The sequence below is a fragment of the Phyllopteryx taeniolatus genome, chromosome 4, assembly GCF_024500385.1.
Source record: "Phyllopteryx taeniolatus isolate TA_2022b chromosome 4, UOR_Ptae_1.2, whole genome shotgun sequence".
NCBI lineage: Eukaryota > Metazoa > Chordata > Actinopteri > Syngnathiformes > Syngnathidae > Phyllopteryx > Phyllopteryx taeniolatus.
In genome coordinates, this window is record NC_084505.1 from 19087307 (window position 1) to 19112946 (window position 25640).

Sequence of the window (25640 nt, forward strand, 5' to 3'; positions counted from 1 at the left end):
GTCGAACAACATCAAAGACGAAGTTTATTTTGTTCATTTTGTCTCCTAAAAATACATTAACAACTTTTACATTTGATTTTCTCGTCAAAAAAAACATGAACTCGTTTTTATGAGAAAAAGTCAAATAAACCTTCAACGAAATCAGCAAATAAAAACAACAAAGAACAAAATATAAATATGGGTTAATATTTGTATTTTTACAAGGAAAGGAAAGGAAAAGTTGTTAATGTGTTCTAGATTACATATGCCATTACAAATATGAGCACATTTTTTTTCTTGCAAAAATCCAAACTCATAATCAACTTTTTTACCTTTGATGTTTGAAGTTTTCTTGCAAAGAAAAACGACAAATACCAAATGTATTTACGAGGAAAGATCTAATAAGAACAACAAAAAACAAATTGTTATTTTGAGTTATATTTGTATTTTTATGAGAAAACATAAAAGAAAAAGTTATGTGTCGTCGTTCGGCACGGTGCCCCAATCAGCTAAGCCGCTATCGTGATTAACATCTGTGTCATCATCCAATGATGGGTCAGGCGTCATTGAAACGATGCAGCTAGACGGAAACCCCATCACCAAGAGGGGGAGTAACACATGCGGACTCGGTTTTTTTTTTGTTTGTTTGTTCATTTTGTTTCATAAAAATGAATGCAACTCATTTGCCCTCTGCATCCCCACAACAGAACAGCTGGCCGAGGAAGAAGATGAGGAGAATTCCGACAAATTAATCGCCGTCTGTTCCAGCGAACCAGCGAGCGAGAGAGGCAGCGTTAAACAGAGAAAGAGCGAGAGAGAGAGAGAGAGAGAGGAGGGGGAGCCTGACGCAGTGTGACTGCCACAAACGGAGGAGAGAATGAGGAGGAGAGAGGAGAGCGAGTGAGGAAGAGGAGCCAGTGCATCACATCACACCCCCCCCAAAAAAAAAGCAGCCTGGCTGACATCCAGCCTGACACCTCGCACGCTCCTCACCGTGCCCGAGGGAGGAGCGCTCTAACCGGCGAAAAGAAGCACCGGTCATCCACGACGACCACCAAAGGAGAGAAGGGAACGCTGTGTCGCAGGCGTCCAGGTAGGAGCCTGGAAGCGGAAAACTTTGACATTCCTGCGCAAACATATCCTTGCGCGTGTGTGTGTGTGTGTGTGTGTGTGATGCATGGTAGGCATGTGACTTCATTAGGTACACATGCATCCAATGAGCGGCGAGAGAGCTGTTTGTAATATTTGGACCCTCCGATGTGGCCAAATAGACAGAATATTAGGTACAGCTGTAAGGATCTAATTGAGGGGTGCGGGTGTACCTAATGAAGTGTCCCGCGGTGGAATGCCGGTAATGGTGTGCAGGACCTTGGACAGCGACTTTGCTGGGTTTCATTTTGATTTTTTTGCTTTGCGTGTTTTTTCTAATTGTTTTGTGTTAGTTTGTGACATGTTACAAATGAAATGATCATGAATCTTCTCATTCTTGCAGAAAATCCGTTCGCATCCTCAAACTGACACTTGACACGTTTTTAGTGCTGCTGTTTGTTTCCGCACTTTAAGAACTTCCATCCACATGTTATGGATCATTTGACATGCGTATAGTGCGTTGGAATTGCCAATTTCCCCTCGTGTTGATGACAAATGTGAGTTCATTTGTGCTTTCAGGATCCTCTTCTAGGGTTGCCTTTAATGACCTTGTTTGAAGCTGTACAATGGAGTGTCGGAAGGTGCACAGTGGTACACTCGCCTGACTTTGGCGCGGGGAGCGTGGCTTCAGTTCCCGCTCAGTGACGGTGCGAATGTGAGTGCGAATGGTTGTCCGTGTCTATATGTGCCCTGCGACTGACTGGCGACCAGTTCAGGGTCGGCGTCCGCCTTTCGCCCAAAGTCAGCTGGGATGGGCTCCAGCGCCCCGCGACCCTAACCAGGATAACTGGTGTTGAGAACGGATGGATGGATTATTTTATTTTAGTTACAATATTTTATATTTACAATTTGTGTATATATATATATACACACACACGCACACACACACACACGCACGTGCACACACTAAATTTGCCAAAAGTATTCGCTCACCTGCTTCGCAGCTATAACAGCTTCAACTCTTGTGGGGAGTTGAGGAGTTTATGGGAATTTTTGCCCATTCTTCCAGGAGCTTATTTGTGAGGCAATACACTCTCATCCATATCTTTATGGACCTTGCTTTGTGCACGAGTGCACAGACATGTTGGAACAGGAAGGGCTAATCCCCAAACTGTGTGACAGTATGCTGAAGCATTCGGAGTTCCTTTCACTGGACCTCAGGGGCTAATATTTTGGACATTTCCAGCTTTGGGGGAACAGTTTGGAGATGGCCCCTTCGCGGACTGCGCATCAGTGAACAAATCAAGGTTAATAAAGACACAGATGACAGAGCTTTTGATGTGAATGGACTGGACTGGCCTGCAGAATTCTGACCTCAACCCTATAGAAAACTTTTGGACGAATTCGAGCAGAGACTGAGAGCCAGGCCTTGTCGTCCAACATGAGTGTGTAACCTCCCAAATGCACTTCTGGAAAAATGCTCATAAATTCCCATAAACACACGGCGAAACCTTACGGAAAGCCTTCCCAGAAGAGTTTAAGCTGCTGGAAATCCGGGGGAATCATTTTTTTTGACAAGACAGAGCTGGAGAGTGTGGCTTAAAAAAAAAAGAGAGAATGTCGAATGTCCACCTGTACCCCCAGCCGATTGCGAGTTGAAAGCAGACACGTGAAACCCATCTGGTCTCTAAACCAATCAGGGATAGTGAAGGGTGAGACGGACACTCCGGGAGGGACTCTCCCACCTGCGGGATTGGCCATGTGTGCGTGGGTGCTCGCGCGTGTGCATGCTTTTCAAATACGGGCGCTAGTGTTCTCAAAGGTACGTTTTCTGAGAGCAAAAAAATAGACTCGCGACTGCAATCGAAAATCTATACTATAGCGGGACAGCAGCGCAACAACTGTGATATAGCGGAGGATTGCTTGAGCTGTATTCCGTGATGCTAAGTCACAGGGACTCATTGATCTAGGGTTAGCTGGGATTCATTGTTTCCAGACATGTGCATCCCGGGACTCACTTCAAGTGGAAAATGCATATATATATATATATATATATATACACACACACACACACACATACAGAGAGAGAGAGAGTGTTTGTTTAACTGGAGGACGACTAAGTAGGCCTCTAGATGGATTCAAAAAAATAACTATTTAAATGTTATCCTTTTTTTGAACTGCAGGGTGACTTAATGAGACATTAGTTGGATGAATTTAATTTAAACATTTACATTTTGTGAATTATTGATTTTTTTGTGCAGGATGTCTAAATGGGACTTTAGTTGGACTAATGTTATTTTATTTTCATTCTGGATAACTAAATGAGACTTGAGTTGGATTAATTTAATTTAAATATTTTCATGAAATAGATTTGATTAAATGTAAGATTTTTGACTGCAGGATGACAAAATGTATTTTATTGAATTTTTTTAATTGGAGATGACCGAATTCGACTCAAGTTGAATTCGGTCAATTTCATTAATTTACTGTAACGAATGAATGTTTAAGAGCCACGTTACTAAATGGGTCTTAATTGCATTCCTTAAATTAAATTAGATTATTTACTTTTTTTTAAATTACAGGATGACGGTGATATAGTTATTGCGCCTTGTGATTTATTACCAAGTTCGTATTTCATATTTTGACTTCTCCGGAATTGGCGCAGATACCCGAGTCTTTTTTAAGTGCGTGACACGAACTCTTGAAAATGTCATAAATTAGATCAGAACCAGCGGAGAAGTCTGGAGAGAGTCATGCTCGAGCTATGCCTTCAAAGCAGTTGACATTTCTATTATCCAAACATCGAATAAGGGGACGTCCTTTTGGGGGGACCAAATGCCACTAAGCGCTCACTTGGACATTTTGTGGAAGTAGTGGAATAACAAGCTTCCGATAGATAATCCGTTAATCGACACTGGGCGAAACAATCGGACTTTCTTCCTTGTGCATTATACAACACGGCAACTGCTGTCTGTCATACTGCATATTAAACAATTAAGCAAAAGATACAATTGTTTACAAGGAGCCACATGCTGCTTCTCCAAGACATTATCTGTTTACATGGAATGGAAGCCTGCATGACATGAATTTAAAATAACAATCTGACACCATTTTGGAGGATGGAGTTCCTCAGGGTAATGTTTTCGGTCCATTCATTGTCTGGGCAAAATGTCCCGCTGCTTTTGTCTATACATTGTATGAAGCATATATCATGCACATGATTTGACATCACACTGCTGTAACACCAATCCAAACTGAAAACATTTTTGGTGGAATTTCTCAAGGTATTGTTTTAGGTCCATTCCTTGTCTATTTTTTTTTTTTTTTTTAAACCTGCGATATATATTGCAATGTGAAATAAGACAGGGTCAGTGTCGGGAAAGTTCATTTCCTACGGGACCTGATTTAAAGTTCACCTCGCCGATACACAAAGGAACTCGTTCTTAGTTCTTTTTTTTTCTTCAGTCTGTTGCTGACGGGGCTTTCCCCCCTCAAAATACAAACAATTCAGTTCCCCATTGTTGCCTCCCATTCAGTCCACACAAGTAGCAATAATGTATCTATTCTTATATTACAAAACAATTCCATATTGTCAGAGTGTGATTGTACAGTGTTTTCATTCACTCTCACTCCCATCTGCCATTTTAGTGCGTGCGTGCGTGCGTGTGTGCGCGTGTGCGTATATCATGGCGATGACAAGTCGGGGTAGTGGGAAGAGAGACAGGCCGGAATGTCAAGTCGTCGACGGGAGTCTTGAGATGTCGCTCATCGCGCTTGCGTGACATGTTGCCGCTGCGGTGGACTCACCGGACACTTTATTAGGTACGCCTATTCGAACAAACTTTGACTTTACAATTATGGCAAAGCTCATTTTGGGCAAGGTAATGAGCCCACAATGCAGTGGACTATTGTGGGTGTAGTACCGCATCATGCAGGGAGCCGTTCCTAATATTTGGACCACCTCTGTTCATAAGAAAAGTAACTCGATACACTGGCTGAGAGATTATTCACCGAGAAATTTGGTCCATTATGAAAAACTGCTCAAATGGACTCAGAGGCACCGCAACAGTCACATGTGATTCAAATCAAAGTAATTGGTTCGCAAATCAAAGATCAAAGATGATCAAAGATCATCGGAACCTCTCTTACCTCCCTGCGGGACATTTACAGCACATGGAACATTAGTGGCATAGCGGGGGGTGCCACCCATCCGTCACACAGCCTCTTCAGTCTGCTGCCATCAGGCAGGAGACCGCGGAGTCTGCGGGTGAGGACTGGCCGACCCGACTCAAAGACACTTTTGCTCATCAGGAATCGGAATTCTGTGCTTGCTCGGCCCGCTCTACCTAGTCTGTCCTCTGCCCACCTGAACTCTGAACTCTGAACTCTGACGCCCCGCAAACGTGTAGATGCACACACACTCACGCACACAATACACGCACACACTCACACCAGACTCAGGGTCGCACCAGTCATCTAATTTACAAATGTCTTATTTGCCTTGGTTGTCTGACCTTGACTATGTTGCACACGTCGCCTGACCTTTGATATTTGCACATTCAATCAATACTTTTTATACTGTATATACTATAGTTTATTTAGCTTTTATATTGATGTATTGATTTTGTACAAGTCATAACATCATCAACATGTGCTTTTGTCGCACCGCGGGCCCTTGAGTACCGTAATTTCAATCCTCTGTATGTGTTACGCACATTGAAGAATTGACAATAAAAGTATCTTGTACCTTGTAAAAGCTAAGAAACAGGGAAGGGGGGATTTTTTTTTTTTAATTTTAATTTGAATGAGCAGCAAAGCTAACGTAGCAGTCTACATCTTTACGCAGAAAGACTCAAATGCATCTCATCTGGCACATAAGATGCTAATCAAAGTACGTTGTTGACAAAAAGCTGCTGTATGCACAGACTGAGATGTAGTATAGTTTGCTGAGAAATTACGGAAAATGATGAAAAATTAACACCAGTCGCTAATTTATCAGTGGGGCTCAAATGCACCACAAGAGCGAAATCAAAGTCCTTCGCTCACAAAAAGCCCCTTGATTCATTGGCTGGGATATAATTAGGGAGCGGCGGCGTTGTGACCGACCGGTTAGCACATCTGCCTCACAGTTCTGGGGACCCGTGTTCAAATCCGGCCTCGCCTGTGTGGAGTTGGCATGTTCTCCCCCGTGCCTGCGTGGGTTTCCTCCGGGTACTCCGGCACGGCAGATATAAACAACCACTCGCACTCACATTCACAGCTTGAATTCATAGACAAAAGTAATGGCCCACGTCTGCAGTTATTTCTGCCTCTGCTGAAGGTGTCCCAAAACTTGGGCAAATTTCATGTGGATCATCTCATTCTCTTCCCAACTTCTTTCTTTCGGAACAAGTCTGGCAGCGAGGAAGCAAATGTGCGAAACCCCCCAGCAAGCAGCCTTTTATTAAAAAGGTAGAAAGAAAGAAATCCGTTATTTTGAGATCAAAATGTTAGAGCATTGCCCTCCTTCGCATTTTGTTTTGTTAGTCGAAAGCAAACACAGTTTAGATGGCAGAGTAACAACACATCGATAGCCCAAATGAATGCAGTGACATAGAAGATGATGTCTGTGGCAAGAACACGCGCACACACACACACACACACACGTACACACACGTACACACTGGATAAAGTAAGCGCATGGATTAATAATGCAATGCGTTCCCTGCTGGAGGCTAGTTAGCATTTCAGGAAGATTGCACCGCTTCCACCGGGGACACTCTCATTAGGAAGTTATTGTTACAAGTTGCAACTCTCCTCCACACACACGCACGTGCACACGCGCACACGCACACAGGCACACACAGGAAATGTTTGCTGAGCAAGAGCTTGCAAGCGACTTCCCTCTTTGTTGCCACGACGACAGCATCCTGGCTGGTTCGTAGCCATTTTTTTTTTCCTAATTGGGTTTATTTTGTTCAATATTTTAAAGTAGTCATATAGTTTTTTTTATAACATTTTTTTCCTCTTATCTTTTTTTTTATTTTTATTTTTTTTATTATATAGATATATACACGTGTATATATACAGTATATTATTGTTTTGTAGTTTTTTTTTTTTTTGTAGCCTAAAACGCTCAGTACAGTATCAAGTTATTGTAAACAAACATTAAAAAAAGCTTGAAAATGTTTGAAAGTTTCACATTTTATCCAAAGTTGCTTGGTCATGGTGACATTGTTGATGGACAGCCATCATCGTAGGTGAGTCGTTTTCATGAGCCGCAGGGAATCTTGTGCTCTCTGGTTACAAATCTGTCGCCGAATGCGAACGGCTTGACAAAAAAAATAAATCAAAATGTTACGGTGCCAAAAAAAATAAAATTATATATATATATATATATATATATATATATATATTAGGGGTGTAACGATTCGTGGTTACCAATTTGATTCAAGGACGATATTGGTTTATTTAGCAACATGAAATTTGGTAGTCATGTCTATCATGAGTAGAGCCACACACAAAAAAAAAAAGTCTCAAAAAGATCCGCCTGAAAAAAGACAAAGGAAGTCTGCCATTTTGGTTTGTTTTATTTTGGGCAGTTTTCAAGTGATTCTTCAACAACCGACTTGTCCGCAAAAATATTTGTAGTTTTAAAAATAGAGCCCCTGTAGCCAATGTCACTTTGCAACGTGAAATTTGGTAGGCATATCTGTCTTGAGTAGACCCACCAAAAAGTCTCAAGAAGCCATGCCTAAAAAGAGACAGGAAATCTTTTAAGCAACAAAGTTTTCAGAAATCTGAAAATTGAGCCCCAGTAGCCAGTGTCACGTAGCAACATGAAATCTGGCGGGCATATCTATGATAAGCAAACCCACCAAAAAGTCTCAGGGAGCCATGCTTGAAAACACACAGGAAGGCTCCCATTTTGGTTTGAAGTGGCCATTTGAGGGGAATTTGGGCTATTCGAGAGTGAGCCATCAGTGACCGTTTTGTCCTACAACTTTTGTTCAACTGCTACCAAATTTGAACCACGAATAACAGACAGATAGGCGATAGAATATGACTTTTTCGTCATTGCGTGTATTCGAAGCGTAGCGTTGAAGTTTTTAGCTTGAAGTTGTCACCTGTCACCAAGTGACATTGCCATACACAAAATACTGTATATTGCTTGTCACTGTGACAAGCATCTACAGTAGCTTGCAGTACGTCCTTGCGCGCTCGCCGTGACGCGCAAAGCCTCGCCCGGCCCGGCCCAAGCAATCTGGGCCTTATTGTGAGGGACATCTCTGTGCTTTAATGCAATTTGTAGGAGGAGGGAGCCAGAGAGGGATGACTGATGTATTGACTTCTATATAAGAGCAAGGCTGCAGGGATAATCTCATTTGGGCTTGCTGTGATGAGATTCTGGCCTGTTTTCTCTCCAAGATGATGTGACTTTGCTCCTGACATCACATCATCTCTTTTTCCCAGTGTGTGTGTGTGTGTGTGTTTGTGTGCGTGTGTGTGACTGCGATTTTATCCGCCAGCGTTGTGTTGTTCGGACTCTAAATGTCTTCCTTTCTTCTAAATGAACGTCACAGAGCATTTTTAAACAGCATTTGAATATTGAGGCCCGAGCATGCGGCAAATTTGCTTTTCCATACTCAAAAGATCACCAGTACTTGCGGGCGTATTCCTTCCGGTGGAAAATGTACTTCAGATAGCGGTGGCTGCTGTGACCCTAAAAGGTTGGCTGGGTACCAACCGACAGGATTAAAAAAAAGTCCAAGAAAATTAGCCCCACCGAAACCAGTTTACTTGAGCAACTTCAAATTTGGTAGGCATGTCTGTCATGAGGAGTATCTCTGGAATTCTGCCATTGTGGTTCAAAGCAGCTCATTTTGGCCATTTCCATGGGTCCCTCAAAGTGGAACTGGTCCTAGAGACACAGGAACCCGTTATAAAGATTTGGACAGATCAAAATTAAAGGACATATACTAGACAGATTGGTGACACTAAACTGTTTTTGTCAGTGGGTGTACGCAGAGCAAGGCACTGAAGTTTAATGACTTGTCATCAAGCGCAAATCTCTTATAACTCCACAGGGGTCCAAAATAATTCAGCCTCGCAAGAAAGTTTCACTTAGCAATACGAAATCTGGTCGACATATCTGTCCCGCGTAAAGTATGTATGTCCCCTGAAGTATGTATGCTAGACTTGATGGACGACATTCAATTGTGAAACGTTTGAGTTCTTGTCATTGTGTGCATCGCCATAAAACACCAAATCCTAACAACGCCACCAAACCAGTTTTCCCTTAGAAACATACAAATTGCTTGGCACGTCTGTCATGAGTAGACCCAAAAAAAAAGTCGAGTCCATGCCTCAAAAGACAGTCTTCCATTGTGGTCCGAAGCAGCCATTACAGCCTCAGTTGACTGTTACCAGGGCTCCTTCAAGGACGAAGAGAAATATTACATGGAGTTACGATTCGAGTCATTCGAGAAGACGTCGTCCGCCTGCATGGCTTGACACTCGCCCCCGCCCGATTGGTCGTTAGCCAGGATTCCCGGCGTTGTCATGGTAATGCACGTCTGCGGGAGATCAAAGGGGGGATAGTGGAATCAGGATCCGCTAACAGGGAGACAACTGGGCTACATTGCCGGCGTCGAGAATTTATGCGATCCCTGCGAGCCTTTTTTATTTTGTGTGTGTGTATAAGAAATACTTTTCTGTGATATTTTATCATTCAGACAGAATATCAAAGTGAATCACTTTGACTTTGAAGTAGTGGCTCCAGGGGTGATTTATTTGCTCAACTGCAGAGGGGACCAGGTGTCCGTTAAGGTGTTAACCACTTTATTTCTGCAAATGCGAAGCGCGTGTACTCATGTATAGGAGAGGCAAATACCTCCCACCTCAAGCCTTTATTATCATTTTGGTAGCCATTGATCGTATATTGATATTGTATAATTTTGTAAATTGTGTCATAAAAGTGTGTGCGTATGTGAGAGAAATGAGTGTTGCTCTCTGACAGCTGTTGGCACACGATGTGTTCAAAGTGTGACACGCACTGCAAAGAAGCATTTTGCGTGCTCACACGTCCTCGTCGACTTACTTTTGACACTTTGTGACGACTTCGCAGTGCGCCGACTCGTATCCCGTCAGTAGTCCCAATATTAGGTACACCCGCGCTGTCCAACTCGAGCCGTGTCCAATTTTTGTTGTCGCTAATATTTACGTGGCTACATATAAGATCGATAAGATAAGATCGATCGGTATCAATGTAAATAGGAATGGGGACAGTTCATTCAAATCAATACGAAAAATATCCCAAACCAAAGATAACAACAAAAGCCTCAGCCTTATACATTGACAACAGCATCAGCAGTAGTAACATTATGAACACCAGCAAACATCAACAACTGCAGTGACAACACCATCAACAGAAACAACAACGTTATCCACAACAACAATATCCACATCACAAGCGACACCAACAGCATCCACAACAACATCATCAGGAACAGCAGGAATGGAAACATCATCATCATCATCATCATCATCATCACCAGCAGCAGCAACAACAGCAACGGCATCAGCAAGAGCAATAAAATCGTGATAAGCATCATCGGCATGTCGACATTAAGAACGTCATCAACGACAACACCAATATCAACAACGCTATCATCAATATAGAAACCCGCATCAAGATAATCAACATCATCAACATAAAGGTCATTAGCAACATCCACAGAATCAAGACCAACAACAACACAATCTACCTCATCAACTAAATCAACATCATCGTCGCCATCATCGAGAAAACTCACTGACATAATCGGCAACCAAGTCATCATCCTCGTCACCGTTACAGCCATTCTAATCATCATCAGTGACGTGAAGTCAAAAGAATCAATATCAAAGACATAATCAACTTAACATCCACGACATCAATGTCATCATCCAAAAAAAACAACTAAAGATGAATCAGCAACTACATTAATGACAACATCACTCCAAAAACATCCTCATCATCATCAGTCTAGTTGTAGACTGCAAAACGTTCCATACACTTCTTGCATTGGCTGGCGCAGGGCGACCTGACGCTGTGACAAATGAACGTCGCATTGCTGTTGTCGCAGATAGGAGGAGCCACCACGAGTTTGACGACGGCTCTGATAGAGAACTTATCTTTAAACAGCAAAAAAAAAAAAAAAAAAAAAAAAAGACTAATGATCTCTGCTGCTGTTTTTCATCAATGTCAAGTCAGATAAGAAGGAATTTTCACATAAGTCCAGGAGAACAGTGACAGCACACACGCAAAGTTGTCTCTCACAGTCTTTTTTGTTTCCGAAGTGACCATTTTAGGCTCATTTGTCCATTTCACAAATTTGAACTACGGTGAATCCCAACATATTCAGTTTGGCTTCATGGATTTGCTCATTTTCGGATTTTTTTTTTGACCCTCTCCCTCCGTTATTTGCTGAAAATCTTTATTAGTTCGACGCCCTCTGGTGGATTATTGATGTTGTCGTTAGTTTTAGGTGTTGGGTGGCGGCACGGTGACCGACCGGTTAGCACATCTGCCTCACAGTTCCGAGGCCCCGGGTTCCAATCCGGCCTTGCCTGTGTGGAGTTTGCATGTTCTCCCCGTGCCTGTGTGAGTTTTTTCTCCGGCTACTCACCCATTCCAAAAACATGGATGGTAGGTTAATTGAAGACTCTAAATTGCCCGTAGGTGTGAATGTGAGTGCCAATGGTTGCTTGTTTATATCTGCCTTAGCGATTGGCCGATGACAAGTCAAAGTATGTTCATGCTTCTCTCCGGATCCATTGTTTAATAGCTGTGTAGTCCACTTTGCCATTACAATTTTACTGTATTCCCAAACATTTATTATTGTGTTTACGTAACAAAAGATTAGTTTAATGACTTAATACCATTTGTGTGCATTTTTGTTTATCACTTAGCGGTAGCGTGTTATTTAGGCTAGTATGCTAGCTGATACTATTGATGAGCTTCATGTGAAGGTGGTTTGCTTGTGTTGAATCATTTAACTACCTAAAACAGTCATTTATGTAACATGGGGGATGATAGTGTACATGCTAGATGAATGGTGTTGGTGCTTTTTGATCCTCTCCATTCTAAGTGCCATCTTCTGGCATCTATTCCCAATACAAACCCCTTTTAGGGGGGTGTCCATTTTCTGCTCTTTCCGGATTTGCAGGGGTCCTTCGAAAGCAAACTTGTCTGACAGATTTGTCTGTTGGCTACCAAATTCGAAGCTATACTCAACAGATGAATTATGGGTTAACAATTAACAATTAACAATGGGTAACACGACAACGCATTCATTTTGAGTTTTCGACTTCCCGTGTGACCGAAATTGAATGAGTCGCCGTAAAAAACAAACCTCGAATAAAAGAAATGCATAGAGGTAATAACCATCATTTCATTCCGCGCTTTAGATGAGCAGCACTGCCTACTTACCCTCTTAATTCCTATGAAAACATGACGGGTGTGCTTAGTTTATCACACGCCGCTGCTGCATGTTGGATTAGTTGTAAAATAAATAACAACAGCTTGTAATATGTTGGTATGTGTTTCATCTGAGGTGGTACTGACTTCATTTTAAGACCCCGAAAGGAGTACCAGATGTACAAATATTCATGTGCAGTATGTATTATAAAATTAGTGCATACATGTTATATGGAGTCACATCTACAGTCAACACTCTGAAGACATAAAACTTGCAATTGAAAAGGAGCTTCCCCCCCCCCACGCGCACACACACACACACACACACACACACCCACACACGTCTTCTCTCTGCATATGCGCCACAATCCGCGCTTGATTTCCAGAGAGAGTTGCTGCTTAGCATCAGCTGGCATCCGAACGAGCTGACTCAATACACACACAGATGTGCAGCAAAGCAAGTGGAAAGAGGCTTTTAGACCGTTGCCAGAGACTTTCAGAGATTAGTCTTAGTTGTGCTACGTGAGCATGGCGGAGACGTGAGTCAAGTTGAGTGGAGAAGCCCGTTCGCCACTCGTCGACGGCGCGGTCGAAGTCAGGATGTCTCGTCCGACACTGGGAGCATCGTCGGCGTATGGCCGGCACTGTAGACAACAACATGAATATCAACCACATATATGACGTAATCGACAACATAATGTCATCATCATCGTCATCATCACCATCATCATCAACAACATGACCTACGGCATCAACGACAATAACGAAAGCATAATCCACATCAACATTATCAGCGCCATAAAAAACAATGGAAAAAAGTTGAATAGCATTGAATATAACTAAAATAAATGGTGTTACTCATAAATGGAAAAGAATCCATTTGTTTCCATCCATTGTGCTCAGAAGGAACTTAACTCTCATCACAGTGAATGCTGTGTGAAGTAGCAGATTTCGTGTCATTAAACATTAAAGCTGTATTATAGCGGTATCTCAGACGAAAGTCACACACTACACACTCGCATAAGGTTTATTTAACGACCTTGATATATAGTTATTAAGATGTAAATGCAACATAAAAGCGTGTCCTGATCAGCAAAAGGTCCTGAAGCCAATCACACTAATGAGATCCCCTGGGATGCGTGTGCGTGCGTACTGTACTCTCTTTTTTTTTCTGCCATAATCCATCTTCCGTGTGTGTGTGTGGGGGGGGGGGCATGCAGCTCTATACAGTGTCTCCTACAGCTCGACTGCGATCCATGCTGCGTCGTGAGTCATACGTCATCATTTTGACAGTGAAAAAGAAATGGAGCTTTGGTATGAAGCAGATAGAGTATCAAATTGTTAGGTGTTCTTGGATCACAAGCTATTAGACATGAGACAGGGCTGTAATCAGAATTAATTATGGCTTCTTATCATGTCGCTCTGCGGCATATTAAAGCTGGAAAGATGAAACAAATAGTAGGACTCGTCAACAATGACATCGATAACATTAACAACAACTTCAACCCCAAAAATCGACGACAGCAGCAGCATCGGCATCATCAATCGTCGACAACGTCATTAACAACAACATCAAGAACAACCTTAACAACCGCGAAAAAAAATGAAATCATCATTGGCATTGCCGACACCATTCAAACAAAATCAGTAGCACCAACAACGAAATCAAGAACAAAATCACCATCGACAACATCATCGTTCAGTTTGTCATCATTAACAACAAAATCAAAAGACATCATCATCAACAGCGTCATGAACAACAGCAAGATGTTTTGGATTTTGTTGATGGTGTCATCAACAACACGATCTACAGCTCAATAGCACCGTCGACAACAAAATGTACAACATCATCAAGTACCGCATATCAACAAATTCATCAACAGAAACGTGATAAATGTTGTTTTGTTTTTTAGTGAACTTCTCGGTACACTTGTATTACAGCTACAAATATTAAATCAGCCAATCACAACCAACCACTCGTCTTCATTACATTTGCCTTGCCGGTTATTGCTAGGCAGACTTCACAGGTCTCGGCAGGTAGCTATCCACTCAACTTTTTCCGCACACTCAAATGACTGAATATTAAAAATGCCCAGGCGTCAACCACTCGTCTTCGTTACATCTGCCTTGTCCCTTGTTACTAGGCGGATTTCACAGGTCTCGGCAGGTGGGCAACCATTCCACTGTTCCCCATTTTCCACTGCCTGTAACTGTCCTAATACTTTTAGATGGATAGACTGGATCCAGACAGCCTTTTCTGAATCCCTCTTATTTGTGCAGAGAGAGTTTAGTTCAAAAGGGACGCAGCAACATGTTTGCTCAGTGACCCGCGGTGGAGGCCGAGGTGCGCCCATCTAATAAATGTCAGGTGAGATAGCGCCACCATAGCAACCGGGCTGCACCCACACCAGGGCGGGCAGAGTGACAGCTGCCCCGGGAGTCTGAGCAGTAACAATCAAGTTCTACGAATTCTGTCTGGCATCAAGTCATGGCATTTATAATCAAGCTCTATGAATTCTGCCTAGTAACAAGTGATGGGGCAGTTATAATCGAGATCTCCAAATTGTACCTAGCAACAAGTGTCCTGGGAGCTACTATGAAGGCCTGCGAATTCTGCCTAGCGACAAGCCACAGGGAGTTATTATTGAGTTCTGTGGGTCATATATAATCAACCCATGCAAACTTTGCTGAGCAACAACCAGCAGGGCAGTTATAGTCAAGCCTGATGAATTCTGCCAAGCAACAGTGAAGTCAAGCAAAATGAATTCTGCCTGGTGACAAGAAGCTGGGCAGTGACATTCAAACCCTACAAATTCCATCGATCGACAAGGGGCCAGCGGTTATTAGTAAGCCCCGTAAATTCTGCCTGCTAATAATTGAAGGGCCACTTACAATCGAGCCTTATGAATTCTGCCTGGCAACAAGTGACGGCGCAGTTACAATCAAGCTCTAGCAATTCCACTTAGCAACAAGTTACAGCACTCTTAATTTTGCCCAATAACAAGCAGCGGGGTGGCTATAATCGAGCCCTACAAATTCTGCCGAACAGAAAGTGTCTGGGCATTTGACATCGAGCCCTACGAATTATGCCTAGCAACAAGTGGTGGAGCAGCTTCTGCCTGGCAAAAAAAGGAGTGGGGCAGTTACAATAGAGCCCTAAAACTTCTGCCTAGCAACACGTGTTGGGGCAGTTCTACTGAAGCCTTGTAAAATCTTCCAAGGAATCAAGTGAAAGGGTGGTCGTAATTATCGGATGCCCCAGAGCACTCTCATCCTTCCCCTTAGGGGTGACACGCTGCTAATTTTCCCGGCTGTCCTTGCGTGTGCAATACTGACAGAGACGACGACAGCTGGAGTGACGTCACCTGTGATGGATGAGGCCTCTGGGGAAGACGAAAAAAATGCTAACGTGAGCATCCACTGCCTATTGAGCCGCTCGCCCGTGGCATCTTGGCAGCCGCCAATCTGCGTGCCGTGATACGGCCGCCCGTCAAGCAGCATCTGAAATAGTGCACCATCGTTCCCTGTGGCGGCGGGTCCATCTTCTTCTTTGCTCTTATCGCGCCAATGCTAATTTATCTCTGTGGTCCTTACTTTAGGACACTGTTGAAATGTACTTTTCTAATGAGAGTCTGGATAAAAATGCAAATACAGGAAATTATTTTTTAGGGGACTTTGGCACCTGTGGGGAACCTTTTACGTATCAATGCTACTCAAGTAATGTTGAGTTGCTGGTGAATTTCAGTCTGCGGAGGGCCATACTAAATAAATGAAAAAATATACTTACATTTTTTTTGTATTACAATTAATTGATTGTTATATAATCAAGCCCTATGAATTCTGCCTGGCAACAAGTGGAGGGGCAGTGATAATCCAGCCCTATGAATTGTGTCTAGCAGCAAGTAGCTGGGCAGTTATAATTGAGTCCTACCAAATCTGCCTAACAACAAGTGGCCTTTATTCTTCTCTGTCACATCCGTTTAAAACCTTGTTCTGTGCGACTCAAATTTTCAATAAATATCCATCATAATACAAAGAACCACAGTGGCAGGGCAGTTTTATATGGAGCCCTACAATTTCTGGATAAAAACAAGTGGTGGGACAGTTTTAATTGAACCCGCGAAATCTGCTGTTGGTCTCCTGTCCTCTCATGACTTTATGTGAAGTCTAAGATTATAGAGACACCGTCCAAGCCATGCCCCGTGTATGTGCTTGTTATCATGTGCTTGACTGACTCAACATTAGCCGTTAGCTTCAAGAAACGGCTGCCAGTGGAAGCTATCCCCGCGAGGACGTCAGGATGAGCGGTTCAAATCACTCATAAGTATGTTCACTGCGTAGTACGTCGTTCCTTGCGCGAACGAATCACTCATCGTACTAGTTTGCTGTGAAGTTCCGCACGAATCACTCAATCCGTACTAGTACATCGCTCCTTAGCGGATCGCGAATGAAGCTGTTCAATGAACGAATCACTGGTGGCTAACAGTACATTCAGTTCACTTTCAATTCTTCAGTACATTCAGTTCATTATTACATTGAGTTCAATGCAGTCCCTGCCTGACGGTGGCTGCTCATTGGTCAATGCTGGTGAATCTCAAATCACATGGCAATACGTTTAGTGAAGTCTCGCGCCCGCTTGCACTCCGGCTGCTCACTGGCCATTGGCCAAAGATTCAGTCGTGAGTGACAGAACGCTACAGCAGTTCTGTTTCCGCTCCCAGCCAACTCGCTCACAGCGGAGGCCAAGCTCAAAGAACGAATCATTTCATAAACTGATTCGGTTCAGTACGTTCACTAAAAAGATTCGTTCATTTGAACGAAACCTTCTCGAACGAAACAACACGATTGTTAAATAGTCGGCTAACAAAGAGACGCAAGACTGAGAGCGCGGGAGAGGTCACCAATGATGATAAAGTCTGGTTTCCGGCGTCCCTCCACCAGTATCGACAGAAGCAGCCATCAATCCACCGCGTCGGACCCTCGAGCCGCCGGATGGATGGATTTGGCGGACTGATTTATCAAAATGGCGATTTGGGGCTAGCTAGGGTGCAACACGGGACAAAGTGGCTTCCAGTGTGGTTCCAGCGTGGTTGGATAATTGGGCGTAGGTTGTTGGCACAACAGAGCTGAAGCCTCAGGGCAGCACTGGCTATGACCCCGCTTTTGCTTTCTTCTTGCTCCTTTCTTATTTTCCTTCCTTTTCTCCCCTCCTGAACCTTCCACCTCCTTCCTCGTGCTTGTCATGTCGGAATGACGTGAAAAATAGCTGGATGAGCATTCCCCGGATGACGCTCAGAGCGTGACATCTACCCGATTAAACTCACGTCGCATCTCTCCTCCCCCCCCCCCTGTGGTTTTGCGGAAAAGAAACGAAGATTTAGATCGTTTGCTTGTCGGGAAAAGGAATTCCTTTGGAAATAAAAAGTTCTTCTCTGGCTTCTAAACATTCTTATCTGCGTCTCCGAGCTACACTCTGCCAAGGATTTCCTCATTTTGGATTTGGAGTCCAGTAGTTTTCATTATCTCTTATTCTCCTGCTGCTCTAGCACTGCCGAGAACCCTTGAAACAGACTGTGATGCCATCATTTGAAGAAAGTCATTCCCTAGATATAGTGTAGAACGAGCATCCTTGAGACTTCACAAAAGACTGATGTGAAAACAGTGTTGTGAAAAGTCAAAAAAAGTGTGACTGCTCACACGCTGACAAGAACCCTTGAAACAAACTGTGGTCCCATCTATTTATGGATCGTTGATGTTTGCACATACAAATTTCCATCACCGCAGAAGGACTGAGTTTGGGACGCCAGAACTGCGACTGACTGAGTGGTGCCGAGAACCCTTCAAACAGACTGCAGTGCCATCATTTTAATAGTTATTGCTTTATATATGATAATGATCCATGAGACTTAAAAAAAGATTGGCAGTAGACTTTGCATCGGAAAAAATTGTGACTGTGACTACTGGTAAAACATTTCAAAGATGTTCAGTTGAGGATCGTGAACCATCCACACAAATCGAGGCCCCATTATTTTAATACGGTTTTTAATTAGCTATGCGATGATAATAATGCATAAAAACAAAACGGCAGCTCATCTCAAGGTGAGAAAAGCTCGGCAAGCAATATGCACAGCGAAATGTTCAAAGAAGTTGGGTTGAGATTTGTGATTGCTCAAATCTTCGACAAAGATTGTGGTCCCATCCTTTTTAATGGAACCTCTTGCTCAGATGGACTGTATGACAATTGACAATAGTCCTTGAATGTCAGGAAAAAATTGTCCATTGTGAAACGTTCAAAGAAGTTCCTTTGAGAATTGTGGCTGCAGGCTGTGGTACCATCATTTTCATAGAATCTCTTGCTTAGATATGTGACAATAATTGTTGTATGTGTGTTAAAAGATTGGTTAAAAAAATGAATAGAACTTGGGTTGACAATTGCGACTGTTCGAGTGCTGATGAGAACCCTTGACAAAGACTGCGGTCGAAACATTTTAATTGAGTTCTTGATACATGACAATAATCCATGAACGTTGGCAAAAGATTGTTTCGAAAAATTGTGCATTGTGAAAAGTTTAGAGAAAATATGTTGAGAACTGTGACTGCTCAAGCGCTGATGAGAACCCTGGACAAAGCCCGGAGTGCCCGGGGTGAGTTGTAGTTTACACATATGGCAAAAATCCATGAGAGTATGAAAACGATTCTTCAACATCCAAAGAAGTAGGGCTGCTCAAGCACTGAGAAAAACCCACAAAGTAGACTGGGCTCCATTCAATTTATAGTAACAATAAAAGTACATTTTGACAAATTCCTGCAGCATATTTGTCCATCTCAGTGTTTAGTGCTCTGTTTCGCAGGATCGTGTTAATTAACTTAGAGATGTTTTTCCATCGATTGGAGGCGGGGCATGCATTATTCATGAAGCGGAGTCCATTTATTTTGTAGCGGCAGAGTGGGCCTGCTGTTTTACTACCCGAAGCAGAAACAAGATTGACTGGAAACGTCCACCGAGGAACGAGGATATTGCCTTGGGTGCCGCTCTTCTGTGGCCAGGTTGAAATAATCACGCTTTACTGCAGCGGTTTTCATAGCACTCGCTCTCCGTCCTGCCACTCTGGAGTGATGTCAGGCCAAATGACTTTACATATTTAATGCATCGCCACAGGCTGAAAGGAAACAGGCTCGCGCCTCCTTGGATGCCTACGCTAAATGATGCCACTGCTGTGGGGATCCCCATCTCCGCCCCCTCGGGTCCTTTCGTCCGCACGCTTTTTAAAGACTCTGGTTTGCATTTGAAATGAGATTTAGCAGATGCATGTTTTCCCTATGACTGAGCAAAAATCAAAATGCCTTTTTTTTTTTTTTTTGCTTCTCCTGGAGAGAGCGTTGCTACGTAGCTTTCAGGCACTCGTTTTGGTTCTGTGCTCACGGCGACGGGAACTGTAACTGCTCGAGTGCTGACAGGAACCGTAGAAACAGACTGCATTCTAGCTGAAAGAATGCAGTGTTTGAGTATAGAGTTCAATCGCCTTGAACAATGACTTTTAACTTGGGATGTAAGAACGAGTGAAAATTTGAGAATAGTGAGCGTTCGCACGCTGACAAGAACCCTCAGAATAGATTGCTGTTAGGAATTGATTTTAGGAAAGTTATTTCTTAGGTACAAGAATCCATGAAAGTAAGAAAATTAGGCGTAGTGGAAAAATACGACTTTGAGCTTGGGATGTTGAGAATTATCACTGCTTGGCCGCTGACAAAAATCTTAGAACCAGATTATATTTGGGAGAATGGTGCTTTATGTTAAAAAATGTGAAATTTGTGAATCAAGAGTCCTCCCTCACCACAGAAGAAGCTTGTGATGTTTAGAACTACTGCTGCTCTGGTGCTGCCAAGAACCTGACGAGGGTCCCATCATTTTCATATTTTTTTTTTTTTTGCATACGTCTACAGTATATGACAATAATCTGTAGAATCTTGAAAAAGTTTAGTTTACTAAGAAGTTTGGTTGTAAACTGTGACTGCTTTAACGTTGACAAGAACCCTAGAAGCAGACTTTAAGCTTTATCTTAAAGAGTGTTTGCACTTAAAGACTACCATGGACTGAAGGACTTTGAGCTTGCGATGTTGAGAACTGTGGCGCCGACAAGAACCCTTCAAAACAGACAACAGTCCAATCATTTTGGGAGAGAGCTATTGTATGGGATAGTATGGTATGCTTTTATTGTTAATCCTCAATATGTGTGGAGCGTAAAGAGGGCTGTAATTTCTCTCTCAAGAGCCCACAGCCTCAAAAACAATACCAAAAAAAATACAATATCCATACCTAGTGAGGATAAATGGTACAAAAAATGGATGGATGGAGAAAAAAACAATGCAAGAAAATTCGTAAGATTGGTAAAAATAATTTTGACGTGCTTGCGCCCTGACAAGAATCCTCGAAAAAGCCTGAGCGTCCAATTTATGAGTTTGTTTTTAGATACTGTATATGACAAATACCAATAAAAGTTAAAAAAAAAACAAAAAAACAATTGTCACCCAAAAAGTTTAAAGAAGTTGGGTTGAAATTTATGAGGGCTTGCGCAACGACAAGAACCCTTGAAACAGAATATTACATGAAGATCACATTGTAATGCAGATTACTCATCAGAGCGGCGGGGCTTGACCGTGTAACACCTGAGCCACCTTCGGGTCATGTCAGACCGTCTGCTAATGAGCGGTCGGCCGCGCAGGAAGTCCTGAGAGGTTTTCCTTCTCGGCTGGCCTATGACCTCTCACGAACGTGAATGGTCTCTCGGAGTTTGAAGATAAGACAAACTAACCAAGCGGGAAGGAGGTCCTGGCTAGAGGTTAAAGCTTTAAATCCCCCGCGGAAAAAAATATGAGACGGAGAATGCTGCTCATTAAGAAATAAGTACACAAAAGCATGGTATTATTTATACATTCATTCATTTTCCATACCGCTTGTCCTCACTAGGGTCGCAGTCGTGCTGGAGCTGATCCCTGCTGACTCTGGGCGAGAGGCGGAGTACAACCTGAACTGGTCGCCAACCAACATACACAAATAAACAAATAACCATTCACACACACACATTCACACCTTCAGGCAACTTAGAGTTTTCAATGAACCTACCATGCAAAACCTGTATGTACCTTTCAGTATTACTGGTGCCTTCACAGATGTGCAAGTTACCCATGCCATGGGCACTAACACAACACCATAGCATCACAGATGGTGGCTTTTGAACTTTGCGCTGATAACAATCCGGTGGTCCTTTTCCTCTTTTTTGGCCCGGAGGAAACATGACGTCCATGACTTCTCAAAGCAATTTGAAATGTGCACTCGACAGACCACAGCACACTTCCACTTTGCGTCAGTCCATCTCAGATGAGCTCGGGCCCAGGGAAGCCGGTGGAGTTTCTGGAGGTTGTTGATATATGGCTTTCCCTTTGCATGGTAGAGTTTTAACTTGCAATTGCAGACGTTGCGACAAACTGTGGTTACTGAAAATGGTTTTCTGAAGTGATCCTGAGTCCTCATTGCAATATCCTTAACAGAATGATTTATTGCAGTGCCACCTGAGGGATTGAAGGTCACGGGCATGCAATGTTTTGTTTTTTTTCAGCCTAGTGCAGACATTTCTCCAGATTCTCTGAATTTTTATGATATTATGGACTGTAGATCATGAAATGATGATGATTAATTCCTTGCAATTGTTCATTTAGAAACAATGTTTTTAAACTGTTGGACTATATTGTCACACATTTGTGCTCAAAGTGGGGAACCTCGTCACATCCTTGGTTGTGAAAACCTAACCCTTTCAGGGATGGTACTTTTATACCCAATCATGACACCCACCTACTCTATTTAACAATAACTTAACTGTAACAAATAAGACAGTGTGACCACATCAAAAACATCTTTAAAAAGATAAATATAAAAGCATGAATAAAAAAAATAAGAAAAGCAGATTGGGAATGAATGCAACAATAAGTAGTTAATAAATAAATGCATGAAAAAAATAACAAAATGAATGCAGAAAACACACACAAAAACAAACAGATACAGTAGTGCCTTGAACCATCTTATGAGTTTTTCGAGACATGAGCCATTGTTTGGAGGATTATTTGCTTTGACCTGCGAACAAAAACTTTAGATATGAGTGGTCTTTGGTGGTGACAAATTGAACTCTTTTCACAACAAGCATTTGCCCCTATACCTATGTATAATGCGCACTATTGACTTTTGACAATTTGGGGGGGGGGGATGCGCATTATACATGAGAAATTATGGTAATACACAATCTCTGCATTTTACTAGCTGTAAAATTTATATTCACATGTCTCTGTTTGTGTTGTACTGCCCTCGGTGGCCAAGGTGCACACACCAGAAAGAGCAGCACAATGTCCATTTAATTAAAGCAAAAAAAGTAGCAAAAACTGTTTCATTCTTTTAAGCTCTATTAAATTATGTCATAACTGTATGTTTTTATCCATCCATCCATCCATCCATTTTCTGAGCCGTTTCTCCTCGCTCGGGTCGCGGGCCTGCTGGAGCCTATCCCAGTTATCATCGGGCAGGAGGCGGGGTACACCCTGAACCGGTTGCCAGCCAATTGCAGGGCACATACAAAAAAACAACCAATCGCACTCACATTCACACCTACGGGCAATTTAGAGTCTCCAATTAATGCATGTTTTTGGGATGTGGGAGGAAAACGGAGTGCCCGGAGAAAACTCCACACAGGCGGGGCCGGGGATTGAACCCCGGTCCTCAGAACTGTGAGGCTGATGCTCTAACCGGTTGGGCACCGTGCCGCAGTATGTTTTTATATAGTACAATATTATCGAATTGTATTGTTCTTATAAAAAATTTTTGTCTTTTTGGGGGGTAGATTGGAACAGATTGTCATTTCAGTGGGTAAAGATGATTATAGATACGAGTGTTCTCGTAACTCGTACCACCAATGTATACAGAAGTCATTCAATATACTTAAAATGCATACAAATATAGTTATTGTAGATTGTAATAATAATTTTACAAAAACATCTTGAAGATATTTTATAAATGATGAGGAAGAAAATGATTAAGAAGAAGAAAATGAAGAAGAAGAAAAGAAAGAAGGTGCGCTGCAAACGGGAAACTGACTTGGAATTGTGTGTTCAAATAGTCGTAAAAATAGCTTTTCGTTCGCCTTTTGTGTGTGTGTGTGTGTGTGTGTGTGTGTGTGTAGGCAGGCCTCCAACACACACACACACACACACACACACCCAGACAGTAGAAAGTGCAGTGCTGGCATGCAGTGCTCTAATTTATGCTTGAGTGCAGTTCAATTAATGCAGATGTACAGAAGTGTTCTCCAGCCTCAACGCAATGCAGTATGGACACACACACACACACACACACACACACAACAGAGGATTCATGCGCTTATGTAACACTTGCCGCTTTCTACCCCAAATTGTCACATTCTGCTCTGTTTGTATGTGTGTGCGTGTGTATATTGTTGTGTTCCAGTCCATTTGTTTCTTGCATATGCGTTTGCAGTGAATATATGCTAGCGGCGGCCAATCAGTAATGACTGATTGGAGCAGATTAGCCACATGGGCGAGCATTAACTCCCATGATGCCGTGCTCCCCTGACATCATCGCCCCGAGTCTAGTCATCGTGCGATTGATTGGAAAATGGGCAAATTGGTAGAATGCCCCAAGAGCGGAAGCAGATGTGCGTTTGTTCGCTGGTTAGCTGATTCATTGATGCTAGCTTTTATTTGTTAGTCGCCAGTCATTGTCAAGATAAACAATGCAAAGACAAACAATAACAATACTGATAACTTTATTTATCAATTTGACACACAATTGACTGATCACATGACAAAACAATTTACAAAGCGGACTGGTCATTTTGCTTTTTCTTTGGCTTTTTATTTTGTCAAAAGTCATTCAGTAGTGCCACTGGAAAGTCTGTCATAACAAGACACTCCAAAAGGTCTCCAGGAAATCCATCATTTTGCTTTGAAGAGGCCAATTCCAGGGTTCATACAGTTTCACCAATCCACCTGAAATTTGGTGGATGTATCTATCAGAAAAAGATGCATGAAAAAGTCTCAAAACCCCATACTATAAGTTGTAGCATTTTGGTTTTCAAGCAGCCATTTCAGGCACATTCCTGGGCTTTACTTTGTCAAAAACCAGCCCTGGACACCAGTTTCACCGATCAGCATGAAATTTGGTGGACATGTCTGTTATAAGAAGACCCGCAAAAAGGTCTCAAGGATCTATGTCTGAACTCGGACAGGAAATCGACCATTTTGGTTTCAAGTAGCCATTTCAGGGGCGAATTCCAGGGCTGGCACTGGAAAATTTCAATCATTTCATGAAGGTTTTATGATGGTGAGAGTTTGATTTCCATTATTTCTTCGCCATTGTTGACAGAAAACTTGGAAGTGACAAGAAAGCAGTTCTTGTTATGGTTGCCATGACAACACACCTTACAGTCTTTCTAAAAGCAGGTGTTTCACTTCAGCCTCCTCTCCCTTGTCCTTCTGTGTCTTTGTGTAAACATAAATGATATATCTCCTCTTTCATCCTTTTCATTGCTGCGTATTCATAAGGGCTTTTTTATTTATGGCTCAGGTTTTGAGCTTTTCCCTCCCTCCTCCTTCGCTACCGCTGACTCCCACGGCTCTTTTTTTTTTTTTGCTGGCAGCGAACAATTACTCGTCTTCTTTGAGCCAGTCTTCACTAAAAAAATAAAAAAAAGAATGAGACGACAGACTAGGAGGAGAAGTGTCCGTGTGGTACTCATATTTCCTCAAGTAGTGCCCCCCCCCCCACCCTCCCCAAAAAATTATTTGAAGGACGTCATCCTCTAAATACAAACAAACACCTCCCATTGGGAAAAACAAATGTGTAATAAGTGTTCATGAGGCACGTAACCCTGTAAACAGATGAGGGAAAGTGTTGTAAATTCCAACAACCAAGGGTCGGATTGTAAATTACAAAGTTTTCCAAATTATGATGCATAAGTTGTAGAATGTATGTTCACAAAAGATTTTTCTCCTCGTGCAGCGCCTTGTGAAAGTAATGAAAAGACGTAAATTTAAAGAAATACTGTACATCAATCTGTTGAATATTTGC

At 42.5% G+C, this 25640-nt stretch overlaps 1 protein-coding gene across 1 annotated transcript in view; it reads left to right on the forward strand.

The window, feature by feature from the left end:
• Positions 1 to 728: 728 nt before the first annotated feature.
• The window catches only part of LOC133476634 (protein ELFN1-like), a 71406-nt gene continuing 46494 nt past the window's right edge, over positions 729 to 25640 (forward strand). Inside the window, exon 1 of the mRNA XM_061770278.1 lies at positions 729 to 1072. The gene's annotated coding sequence lies outside the window, so the exon portion shown is untranslated. The remainder of the gene's footprint in view (positions 1073 to 25640) is intronic.